Here is an 11,687-nt window from a genome sequence, read left to right as displayed (position 1 = left end):
TTTCCCTTGTGTATACACAGGTGTGGATTATTACACTTGTCATGGTTATTGTTTGCCTAGTAATAATTGATCTGAAGAGAGCTGTCAAAGAGAGATGAGTGAGGAAAGGTAGTAGTCAAGGTGGAATGGCTCTTGTTGTACTCTCTCACTCTCTTCTCCTGGTCTATGATAGCTGAGGAATATCTCTTGGAAATGGTGATCCTGGGTGATGTGCTGGTTGTAAATCTTGAAATCTCTCAGACTTGTGAATGTTAAAAATTTCCCCATCAGGGAATTCTTAATTGGAACAAATTCCCTACTGAGAAACATTCCCCATTTTGACGTGAGAACTCGCCAGGATCAGAAATGGGAGGACTTCTACTCCAACCGTACTTAAGGCTGCTTTAGGGGAGAAAACTCCTTGCTATGGGAGGACCCCTATTCTACCCATACTTAAGACTGCTTTAGGAGAGAAAACTCCTTGCTAAACAATGAAAGTACTTGGACCCATGCTTATAATAATGCAAGGAGTTCTTTGAGCCAGGCCTGTTTTTAGAATTGATACAATGGGATGCTAGGTACCTAAAAGGGTTGGGCAAGTTTTCTCTTGATGAGATTAGTTGACTCAGCTGTGTTTTCTCTGGTTCAGACTTACTGAGGAGATTAGTCGACAGAGCAGCATTTTGTTCTGATTCAGACTTACTGAGGAGATTGGTCAACTTAGCAGGAATTTAGATGGGCAGTCCTTTGGAAAGCATCTACAGTGATTGGTAGATGTAGGGACTTAGGGGAGGTGACATGGGAGAAAAACCCCTATATAAGAAAAAGCAGAATCTCTTGAGGATATATCATTTTGGAGAAATCCTTTTGGAGGATCTCTGATGAGGATCGCTTGGGAAGAATCTCTTGAGAGAGGCTCTGGAGAAGGGAAGCTCTTGGAGGACCATCTCTAAGGAGATCTGGCTGGAGCTCCTCTGAGGGGACTCTGTCCCTCTGGAGGCTCTGGAGAGAGGCCCTTTGGAATTCTCTCTGGTGAAGTCAGCTGAGATGGAGCTGGCCTGGTGTCACTAGAATCCTTGCTTAGACAGACCTTGTGGTGAGTATTAAAGGACTGACTGACTGATCTTTCTCTCTCAAGACTCAGGTCTAGGCCATGTTGGCTTAAGGCCCTTCATACTTATTTCCTTTTTCTCTCTTTCTTTGATTACTCATTGTATTATTAGTTAAAATCTCTGTAAACCCAGTTGACTCGGGTATTTGAATAATTGGGAATATATTCCCTGGTGACCACCTTATAGTTGATTTAAAACAGGACACTGTAGGAAAACATATTTTGAGCAGTCATAATGTTTTTCCGTGTCTCTCCACATTTTAAATGCCACAGTTTAAGGCTACAACTTATTTTAAATCTCACATGGTATAAGTAAGTTAGGGGAAGGTTTCCCCTATTGAGTGATAAGAGGGTTACCCCAGAATTAATAAACACAGTCTTTTAGAATTGTAAGCCTCTCCTCAATTCATGACTCAGTGGGTAGTCCTGATCATAATTTTTTTTTTTTGCAATGGCTGTTCACTAACCTCTGTGAATTAGCTTCCTCAAAGATCCTTGAATAAATCCCTTTCTTCCAATTTGACTGTGGCTTATATTGGTTTAATAAATACAAGATATCTGGAAGTGGGCAGTTCAGGTGGAGATTAGTGATGTCCCTATATCTAAAGCCTAAGTGTTCCTTCTTTCTGGATACCTTGGGCAAACCAGAAATTCACCTCCCCTTCCCAGTGTCTCCTTAAGATAAACTTCATCTTGGGATGAAGGCAAGATAAGGCAGGTGCTATTAGACTGTGGGGTACTGTTGAGTCTGAGGCCTCTACAGGTCCAATGGGATCTGAATCTCTCTTCCGCTGTCAGGCAGGTATAAATTTCTTCTTGAGAAGTCCCAAAGCTGATACTCCTGGCTATCTTTTAGCTGGCTGTTGGCTGATCACCAGCAAGGCAAGAAAACCTCTTCTCACCTCAAGATCAAGTCTCAAAACCCACCTTTTTTCACTGGCATTCTTCCCCATCCCTGTTCTACAGCCATGTTACTCTGCTTCCAACAGTCTTTACCCATCAATCATGTCCTCTTCAACATTCCATTTCTCATCCTCTTTGCACATTACTCTTACAGTCTTAAATTCTTCCCTTCTTCATAGATCTGGAAGATAAACTATTCTATGTTCCCCAAATTTAGTTATGGTATCACTCATTATATATAAATCACATACTCATTTTGATCTTATCTTGCTATAGGGTGTAAGATATTGGTCAATACCTAGTTCCTGCCATAAACTTTAATTTATAAAAATCATTTTTAGTTATAAGTAGAAAATTTTTTCAATTTTTCATATTAATTTTATTTTAAAAATATTTCTCTGTTTACATATTTCATTTTCTTTCCTTCCCCTCTTCCTTCCCCCATCCCAAATCCAATAAGCACTTCCACTGGGTTATATAGATGTTATCACTGATACCACTTCCATATTATTCATTTTTGGAATAGAATACTCTTTTAAAATACAAACCTCCAATTGTATATCTATATAAACAAATGATTGTCATTTGTTTTTCTTCTGGGTTTCTACTCCCACAGTTCTTTCTCTCGATGTAGAGGGGAATTGGGATTGTCTTGTAATAGCAAAGTCCATTATATTGGATTGTTTCACAATGTTTCATTTTCTGTGTATAATGTTCTTTTGGTTCTGTTCACTTCACTCTGCATCAGTTCCTGGAGTTCTTCTACAGTTCCTGGAGTTCTTCTTTGATATAGAATTCCTTTGGTTCATCATTCCTTACAGTCCAGTGTAGTATTCTATCACCATCATAAACCACAATTTGTTCAGCGATTCCCCAATTGAAGGTCACGTTACCCCCCCCCATTTTACAATTATTTGCCACCACAAAGAGCACAACTATGAATACTTTTGCACAAATATTTTTCATTATTATCTCTTTAGGGTACGATTCTAGTAGTGGTATTGCTGGATCACAGGGTATGCATTTTTTTAAAGCTCTTTGGGCATAGTTCCAAATTGCCTTCTAGAACGATTTGATCAATTCACAACTCTACCAGTAGTGCATTAATTTCCCAATTTTGCCACATCCCCTCCAACATTTATTATTTTCCTTTACTGTTATATTTGCCAATCTGTTAGGTATGATGTGGTACCTCATTTTTGATTTGCATTTCTCTAATTATGTGGGATTTTAAACACTTTTCCATGTATTTATTGATAGTTTTGACTTTTTTTTTTATCTTAAATCTATCTGTGTCACTTGACCATTTGTCAATTGGGGAATGACTTGTTTTTTTTCTTTTTTTACAATTGACTTATCTCCTCATAATGTTAAGAAATTAGACCTTTGTCAGAGAATTTTGTTGTAAAATTTTCCCCAAATTTATAGCTTCCCTTCCAATTTTGGTTGGATTGATTTTATTTGTACAAAATCTTTTAAATTGAAAGTAATCAAGATTATTCATTCTATATTTTGCCATGTTCTCTATCTTTTGCTTGGTCTTAAATTCAATTTCCCACAGATCTAACAGATATACTATTCTGTGTTCACCTAATTTACTTATAATTTCCTTCTTTATGGAAATTATCCTGGTATAGGGTATGAGATATTCATCTCACACTAATCTGTCTCATACTGTTTTCCAATTTCCCCAGCACTTTTAACAAATAGTGTATTATTGTCTCAAAAGCTGGGATCATTGGGTTCATCAAAAACTATCTTCCTGAGGCCATTTACCCCAAGACTATGCCATTGATCCCCCTTCTATCTCTTAAGCAGTATGTAATAATTAAAATAGTGGAAGACTTAAATTGTGGCAGATAAAAAAGTGTTTGGCTTAAATTGTGACCACAGAAATTATGGTTTCAAGAGTGTCTTGTTTTTAAATCAAATATAAGGTGGTCGCCAGGGAAAAATTCCCAATTATTAAATATACCCAAGTCAGCTGGGTTCTATAGAGATTTTAATTCATACAAATGAGGAATTAAAGAAAGGGGGAGAGAGAGAAAAAGGAAATAATGGGAAAAGATAGGTCAGCCCAGGCCAGCCAAGGCCCAAGCCCTAAGAGAGAGATCAGTCAGTCTTTTATCCACTCACCACAAGATTTGTCCATCCAAAGATTCTAGTGTTCAGAGAGACACCAGTTTAGTTTTGGCCAGCTGCCATCTCCAGAGAGAGAATCTCTGAGACTCTGAGACTCACCCAAGAGTCAGCTTTTTGTCTACTTTTAAAGAGAATTTTCTCTTATGTCACCTCCCCTAAGTTCTCACATCTACCAATCACAGTAGACATTTTCCAAAGGATAGACAATTCTTAATTCACACCTAAGAAGGTTTGAACATTTGATTAAGTTCACACCTGAAAAACCTCTGAGTAAGTTCTCACCTCTTTGCTCCTTGTAAATTTACAAGTTGCCTGACCTTTATAGGTACATAGCACCCTTTTGTATTAGATCTAAAAATAGGCACAGATTAAGAACTTTTGCTTTACTATAAGTATGGGTTTAAGTATTTTTCATTTTTCAGCAAGGAGTTTCTTCCCCTAAAGCAGGCTTAAGTAGGGGTGGAGTAGAGGTTTCACATTCCTGATCTAAGTTCCTTCATTATTTAAAATGAGGAATGGTCTTAACCAAACCTTATGAAGTAGGGTCTGAGAATTTTTAAGGTTCACAAGTACTATACTTGATGATCACCACTTTATAATACAGTTTAAGATCTGATACTGCTAGGACTCCATCCTTCACATTTTTTTCATTCATTCTCTTAATATTATTGATCTTTTGTTTTTACAAATGAACTTCGTTATAATTTTTTCTAATATTATATATTTTTTGATAGATTGATAGCTATGGCACTGAATAAGTAAATTAGTTTTGATGGAATAGTCGTTTTATTATATTATCTTATCCTACCCTTGAACAATTAATATTTTTGCAATTGTTTAGATCTAGTTTTAATTGTATATAAAGTGTTTTTTAGTTGTTTTTGTTTAATTCTTGAGTTTGTCTTGGCATATAGATTCCCAAATATTTTACATTATCTAGAGTGATTTTTAATAGAATTTCTCTTTCTAATTCTTGCTGATGAATTTTTTTGGATATAAAAAGAAATGATGATGATTCATGTGCTTTATTTTGTTTCCTGAAACTTTGCTAAAATTATCATTTCCACCAGGTTTTTAATTGATTTTCTTGGGTTCTCTAAGTATACCATCATATCATTTGCAAAGAGTGATAGTTTAGTTTTATCACAGCCTACAACTTTTGATTTCTTTTTTTCTCCTCTAATTGATGCAGTTAGCACTTTCTAGTGTGGTAATAATGGTAGTAATGATGGGCATCCTTGCTTCACTCCTAAATTTATTGGGAAGGCTCATAACTTATTCCAATTTCAGATGATATCTGTTGGTGGTTAGAAACAAATACTGTTTATTATTTTGAGGAAAGCCCCTTCTCTTCCTTTATGTCCTACTGGCTTTTTAAGTAGTAATAGGTATTGTATTTTGTCAAAGACTTTTCTGAATGGATTGGGATACTGATGTGATTTTGTGTGCTGTGTTTTAACATAAGTGCTTTGAGTTCATGTGGACAAAAAATTCTGAGTAGGCATCCTAGCACCAGGTCTGTATCTTTGGTAATTAGCATTGCTGTCTCTTCCACACCCCAACTCATGGCTGAGCACCTGCAGCTATGGGATCTACTTGGCCAGAATAATAAACTACAGGTCAGTGATGTTGTCCCAAACACTGTGTCAAAACACCTGAAGCTACCCTTATGTTCATACACAGAGTAATTAGGTTTTGCATACTGATACCCACTATAATACCCAGCGTTAAACCCATTTTAAAAATCAAAGTCACCATAACCATTGAACCCATCAAATCTGTTGCCTTGCTTTCTCACGTTATAATTTCTTGAATTGTCTAAAAACCTATCCCCTAAAATGACTGAGTTTCATTAAGTGACCAGGTTTATTACAAAATAGCAGTGAGGGGTTTGTCTACATTCTCTAGAATTTATAATATGCTATTCTAGGTGCTCTGTAATACTCTTAAGTGCAGCCACTGCTCAATCTTGCACTTCATTAGTTTTTAATTTAAGTATCAGATCTTTGATTTCTTTTGCTAAATTATCTAAGATATTATTCTTTATCTCAGCTTGTCTATCTTTGTTATCCTGAAAAATGTCAGAAGCTACACACCTAAGTTTATCCAGTCCCATCTCATCCCAATTTGGACAGTTGCTTATATGGTTTACATCTTTATCCAATTCATTTCTCAGCAGAATCTATCACCCTGTTCAGGAAAGTAGATGGGGTCTTTCATATGTCTTGTCTCAATCTTTCAAACTTTGACCACAACTCTGGTCTCTTTGAATTATCCTTCATCGTCTGGATAATGGCCTCTCTAGCAGTAATTAAATTTTTGTAACCCACAAAAGAATTATCTTCCCAATGGGGGTCCTGGGAAAACCAGTCAGCTAAACTAGGATTCCTATGTATATCCCCAATGATTTTCTGTTTTTCCCTTTTTGATAACAATTCATCCATTAACATGTCAAAGTCCAGATAGGTTGGATCTTTACTTTCTTCTTAAATTGTTTTACCATGGCCATTGGTTTTTCATCATAGCTTGGGTTAGGGTTATTGATGATATGATGATTTAAAAGACTCTAAATATGCTTGGGTAAATCTCTTGTGAACTCTTATATTGAGGATCCCAATCTCTGCGGTTATCATTGGCACCTCCCTGAGTGGAAACATAAGGGCAGGATTGTTTTCTAATGCTTGAGTTTCTTGTCCCATTTGGTTACCTCAATTTCTGTCTAATTCCATTGCCCCTGTGTCTTAGCCAACTAGTTATATTACATTTTAATTCTTTTCCTCTTGGTCTCCAGATAATTAACCCTCGGTTTAAGCCCACTGTTTTCTAATTTTGTCTCATTCATGACTTTTCAATAGTTACAGATGGATAAGAGAACTTTCAGCATCATAACCATGGATACTAGCATTAATATTCCGAAGGGTAGATAGGATATAACCTAAAGGACAATAAGAGTCAAAACTGTCATCAAAAATCCATATGCCAACATCCCTTGGATATATAGAGGGATGGTAGACTTAAGAAGAGTCCAGGAATAAATCCAATGTTAAAACAATTCAGCCACGTGTTGCTTAATGAGGCTGCCCTGCAAACTGCTTCATTTAACACAGTTGCTGGCTGGCTGACTTTTGCCTTTTGGTGCCACCTAAGGTTCAGTTCACTGAAACTGCAGGTACCAGACAAACAGCTTCAATCTTTCTCCTTCTCCAAAACTGTTATCCAGCAAAGCAGATCTACAAGCTTCTTCTTAGATAGGACTCCTTTTTATGAGGAAAGTAGAAACCCTCTTCAAATGGGTTTCAGAGGTCTCTTCCAGTGAGGTGCGGTGGTGTGGTCTAGTTGTTTTCTGAGAGCTTCTGAGCGGCATTGGAAGGTAGGGTAAATTAGGAGTCCGTTCCTCAAAATGTGGCGGTTCTTGGCCACCCTGTGTTGCCTGGTCGTACTGACCAGTGCCAAGAGCAGATTATCCTTTCCTCCTCTATCAGATGAAATGGTCAACCACATCAACAAGCTCAACACTGCATGGCAGGCTGCGCACAACTTCCTTAATGCAGACATGAGCTACATAAAGAAACTCTGTGGTACCTTCATGTGTGGAGCCAAGCTACTACCTTAGAGAATGATAATGGCTGATAATATGAAGCTACCAGAAAACTTTGATGCCTGGGAACAATGGCCAAACTGCCCTACTATCAAGGAAATAAGAGACCAGGGTTCCTGTGGATCTTGCTGGGCATTTGGAGCTGTGGAAGCTATTTCTGACAGGATCTGTGTACACAGTAATGGAAATGCTAATGTAGAAGTGTCTGCTGAGGATCTGCTTAGCTGCTGTGGATCTGAATGTGGGGATGGCTGTAATGGCGGTTTTCTGCTGGAGCTTGGAATTTCTGGACTAAGAAAGGCCTTGTATCTGGTGGTCTCTATGATTCCCATGTGGGCTGCTGACCTTATTCCATCCCTCCATGTGAGCACCATGTGAATGGCTCCCATTCTGCCTGTACTGGAGAAGAGGGCGACACCCCCAGGTGCAGGAAGAAGTGTGAAGAGGGCTATTCTACTCAGTACAAGGATGACAAAAACTACAGATCAACCTCCTATAGGGTACCTTCAAGTGAGCAGGAGATCATGGCTGAGATCTACAAGAATGGCCCTGTGGAGGGAGCTTTTAGTGTGTATGAAGACTTCCTACACTACAAGTCTGGAGTATACCAGCACGTTGCTGGAGAGATGCTTGGAGGTCACGCCATTCAAATCCTGGCTGGGGTGTGGAAAATGGAATCCGTTACTGGCTGGCTGCCAACTCCTGGAATATTGACTGGGGTGATAATGGCTTCTTTAAATTCCTCCGTGGAAAGAATCACTGTGGGATAGAATCTGAAATTGTGGCTGGAATTCCCAGAACGGATCAATATTGAAGGAAGATGTAACCTGCTGCTAGTTGTCTAACTATCAATAGCCCTTTGTGACTTTTAATCTTTCAAAAAAGAAAAAAAATCTTGGGAATGGGAAGAAGGTGAATGTGGGCAAATGAATACTTTTAAAAGACTTAAGTTTGGAGAGATACTCTTTTATTTATCTTTTGTTTAAAAAGGAAGTTTAAGGAGAGGATTTAGATAAATCATTGGGCTTTGAAAATTTGGTTGAGCTGAATTCTTGTGGGGTCAGCCAGCTCCATTGATAATAACATAGATGAATATTTCTTGATCTGACTCCAATTAATAATGCATGCCATTTCAGTTTAAGTAACTCTGTGAATAGCACATAGCACTGCTGGTAAACAGGCTGTGTAATACACTTGAGACCCAGGATGCTTTCTTTTAAAAAGGCCTTTTTTCCAGGGGTGTCTCCCAATTCCTGTTATCTTGACTCCTACAATTCCCCTCAACATTCATCTTTTAGGAACCTGAAGTCCAGGAACCAACAATGATTGAAGGAGTGGGGGGAGGAGTGTTTTCTCCCACAGGAATAGGGATGGGTTTTTTGTTTTGTTTTTTTTAATATTTTGACTTAGGAAGGAGGCAAAGAAATTCTCAGAAATTGACTTGGCTCCCACTTGTTAGGGGTAGAGGGAGGTAGAGTTGTGGGATGGGCCACAAAATGTTAGAATCCTATTTTGTCCCAGTTCTCACTGGTAAAAATCCTATACTATGCTTACTTCTCCTTAGTGCCACTCCACTTTTAGTGCCAGTTAGCCTGAAGCTATTAAAGCTTTGCAGTATTGCACATGCCCTTGGGTCTTTTCTGTGGTGATAAAAAAAAATAGATTTCTCTATTTTTGTTTAATGTACCTTGATTGATCATACAAAAGAGTAGCCAGGATCCCTTTTACTCAATAGAAACCTGTGCCTGTGGTTTTAAAAGAAAAGCAGTAATCCCTCTTCTGATGTTCTTGGGGGACAGTCGAGAAGGAGCAGGATTATGGTTCTGTCCACAGGAGAAACAAGATTTTGTTGTTCTTGGGAAATCACTGCTTTACCCTATCATGCAATTTAATCTCAGTGTTGATTTTAGTGACTAAATGGAATCCAGGACCCTTGTGCCAATAAAAGATTTCTCGTAAAAAAGCCACAAAAAAAAAGAAGTCTCTTCCCTTTCACCAGCCGAGAGTAAAGTCAGAGAGGCCTGTCTCCAACAGCAGTCAAAGAAAGCAAGCTCAGTAACTGAAACCCAGTGAGTGAGTGACCTAGTCAGAGACCCAGTGAGAGGACATCACCAACTGACAGAACTTTTCTTGTGTTCTTTCTTGTAAATTCTGGTCTCACAAACTGCTTGTCCCCTCAGAGATCTCTTTATCAAATATCTTATTTAATCAACATGTTCATCAATATTCTGTTTTCCTTAGTATATTTTTATTAATTAGTTCATCCCATTCACATTCAGCATCCTAATTACTGTATTTCCCACCATCTTATTATTCCCTTTAGATGCTGCTCTATTCCCTTTCACTCTGATCCTCTGCTTTATGTTATATAGTTCTCACATTCTCAATCCCTTCCCTTTCCTCTCAGTGTAATCATCTCTTTCACCCCCTAATTTTTTGTACATTTCCTATCATACATACATATCATTTCATATCACATTTACATATCATGATATCATCATAATCAGTTTGCTTCCTCATCCTCTTTTTGTTTTCTTTCTCTTTTTATTTAGTCAATTTAGAAATTATTCCTTGGTTACAAGAATCATATTCTTTCCCTCAATCTCCTTCCCCCGCCCTTCCCTTAGCCGACGTGCAATTACACTGGTTATTACATGTGTCCTTGATCAAAACCTATTTCCATGTTGTTGATGTTTGCACTAGAATGTTCACTCAGAGTCTACATCCCCAGTCATATCCCCTTGACCCATGTATCAAGGAGTTGTTTTTCTTCTGTGTTTCTACTCCCGCAGTTTTCCCTCTGAATGTGGATAGTGTTCTTTCTCATAGATCCCTCTAAGTTGTTCAGGATCACTGCCTTGCCACTAATGGAGAAGTCCATTACATTCACACAGTGGATCAGTCTCTGTGTACAATGTTCTCCTGGTTTTGCTCCTCTCACTCTGCTTCAATTCCTGGAAGTTGTTCCAGTTCACATGGAATCCCTCCAGTTTATTATTCCTTTTAGCACAATAGTATTCCATCACCAACATATACCACAATTTGTTCAGCCATTCCCCAATTGAAGGGCATCCCCTCGTTTTCCAGTTTTGGGCCACCACAAAGAGCACAGCTATGAATATTTTTGTACGAGTCTTTTTCTCCATTATCTCTTTGGGGTACAAACCCAGCAGTACTATGGCTGGATCAAAGGGCAGACAGTCTTTTAGCACCCTTTGGGCATAGTTCCAGATTGCCCTCCAGAATGGTTGGATCAATTCACAACACCACCAGCAGTGCATTAATATCCCAATTTTGTCTGCAGTTATTTTAAATGGAAGTGCTCTATCTCTACCTGTAGGATTTTGTCAATAAAATATAGAAATGCTGATAATTTAGGGTTTTTAATATCTTGCAACTTTGATAAAGCTTTTACTTTAACTAGTTTTTTAATGGAATCTTTAGGGCTCTCAAAGTATACCATCATATTGTCTGCATGGTATGATAGTTTTCTTTCCTTGTTGCCTATTCTTATTATTTTAATTTTAAAAAATCTTACTGATATAATATTTCTAACACAATATTGAATAATAGTGATGATAATGTACATTCTTGCTTCACCTTTTATATTTTTACAAGTTTTCTAGCATAAGTTCTCCATAGCATAAGGTCTCTAGCATAAGAACATAAGTTCTCCAAAATTACAAGATCCAAATTGTCTCCCTCCCTCCCTAGCTACCCCATTCCTAAGATGGTAAAGCAATCTGATCTCCACATTAGTCACTCTTGTGAGAAGATACTATATAAAATTAAAACACAAATAAAATACAGTGATGAAGAGTACAATTGATCTGCATTCACACTCCAGTGGATTCTCTCAAAGTGGCTAGTATTCTTTTTTTTTTAAACCCTTACCTTCCATCTTGGAGTCAATACAGTGTATTGGAATCTTTAGGGCTCTCGAAGTATACCATC

The 11,687-nt window shown here is 37.9% G+C and overlaps 1 pseudogene; it reads left to right on the top strand.

The window, feature by feature from the left end:
• Window positions 1–7,495: 7,495 nt before the first annotated feature.
• Window positions 7,496–8,682, top strand: LOC130457912 (cathepsin B-like; annotated as a pseudogene).
• The last annotated feature ends 3,005 nt before the right edge of the window (window positions 8,683–11,687 follow it).

Source organism: Monodelphis domestica, chromosome 3 (genome assembly GCF_027887165.1).
Source record: "Monodelphis domestica isolate mMonDom1 chromosome 3, mMonDom1.pri, whole genome shotgun sequence".
Taxonomy (NCBI): domain Eukaryota; kingdom Metazoa; phylum Chordata; class Mammalia; order Didelphimorphia; family Didelphidae; genus Monodelphis; species Monodelphis domestica.
This window is presented reverse-complemented; position numbering and strand designations above follow the sequence as displayed.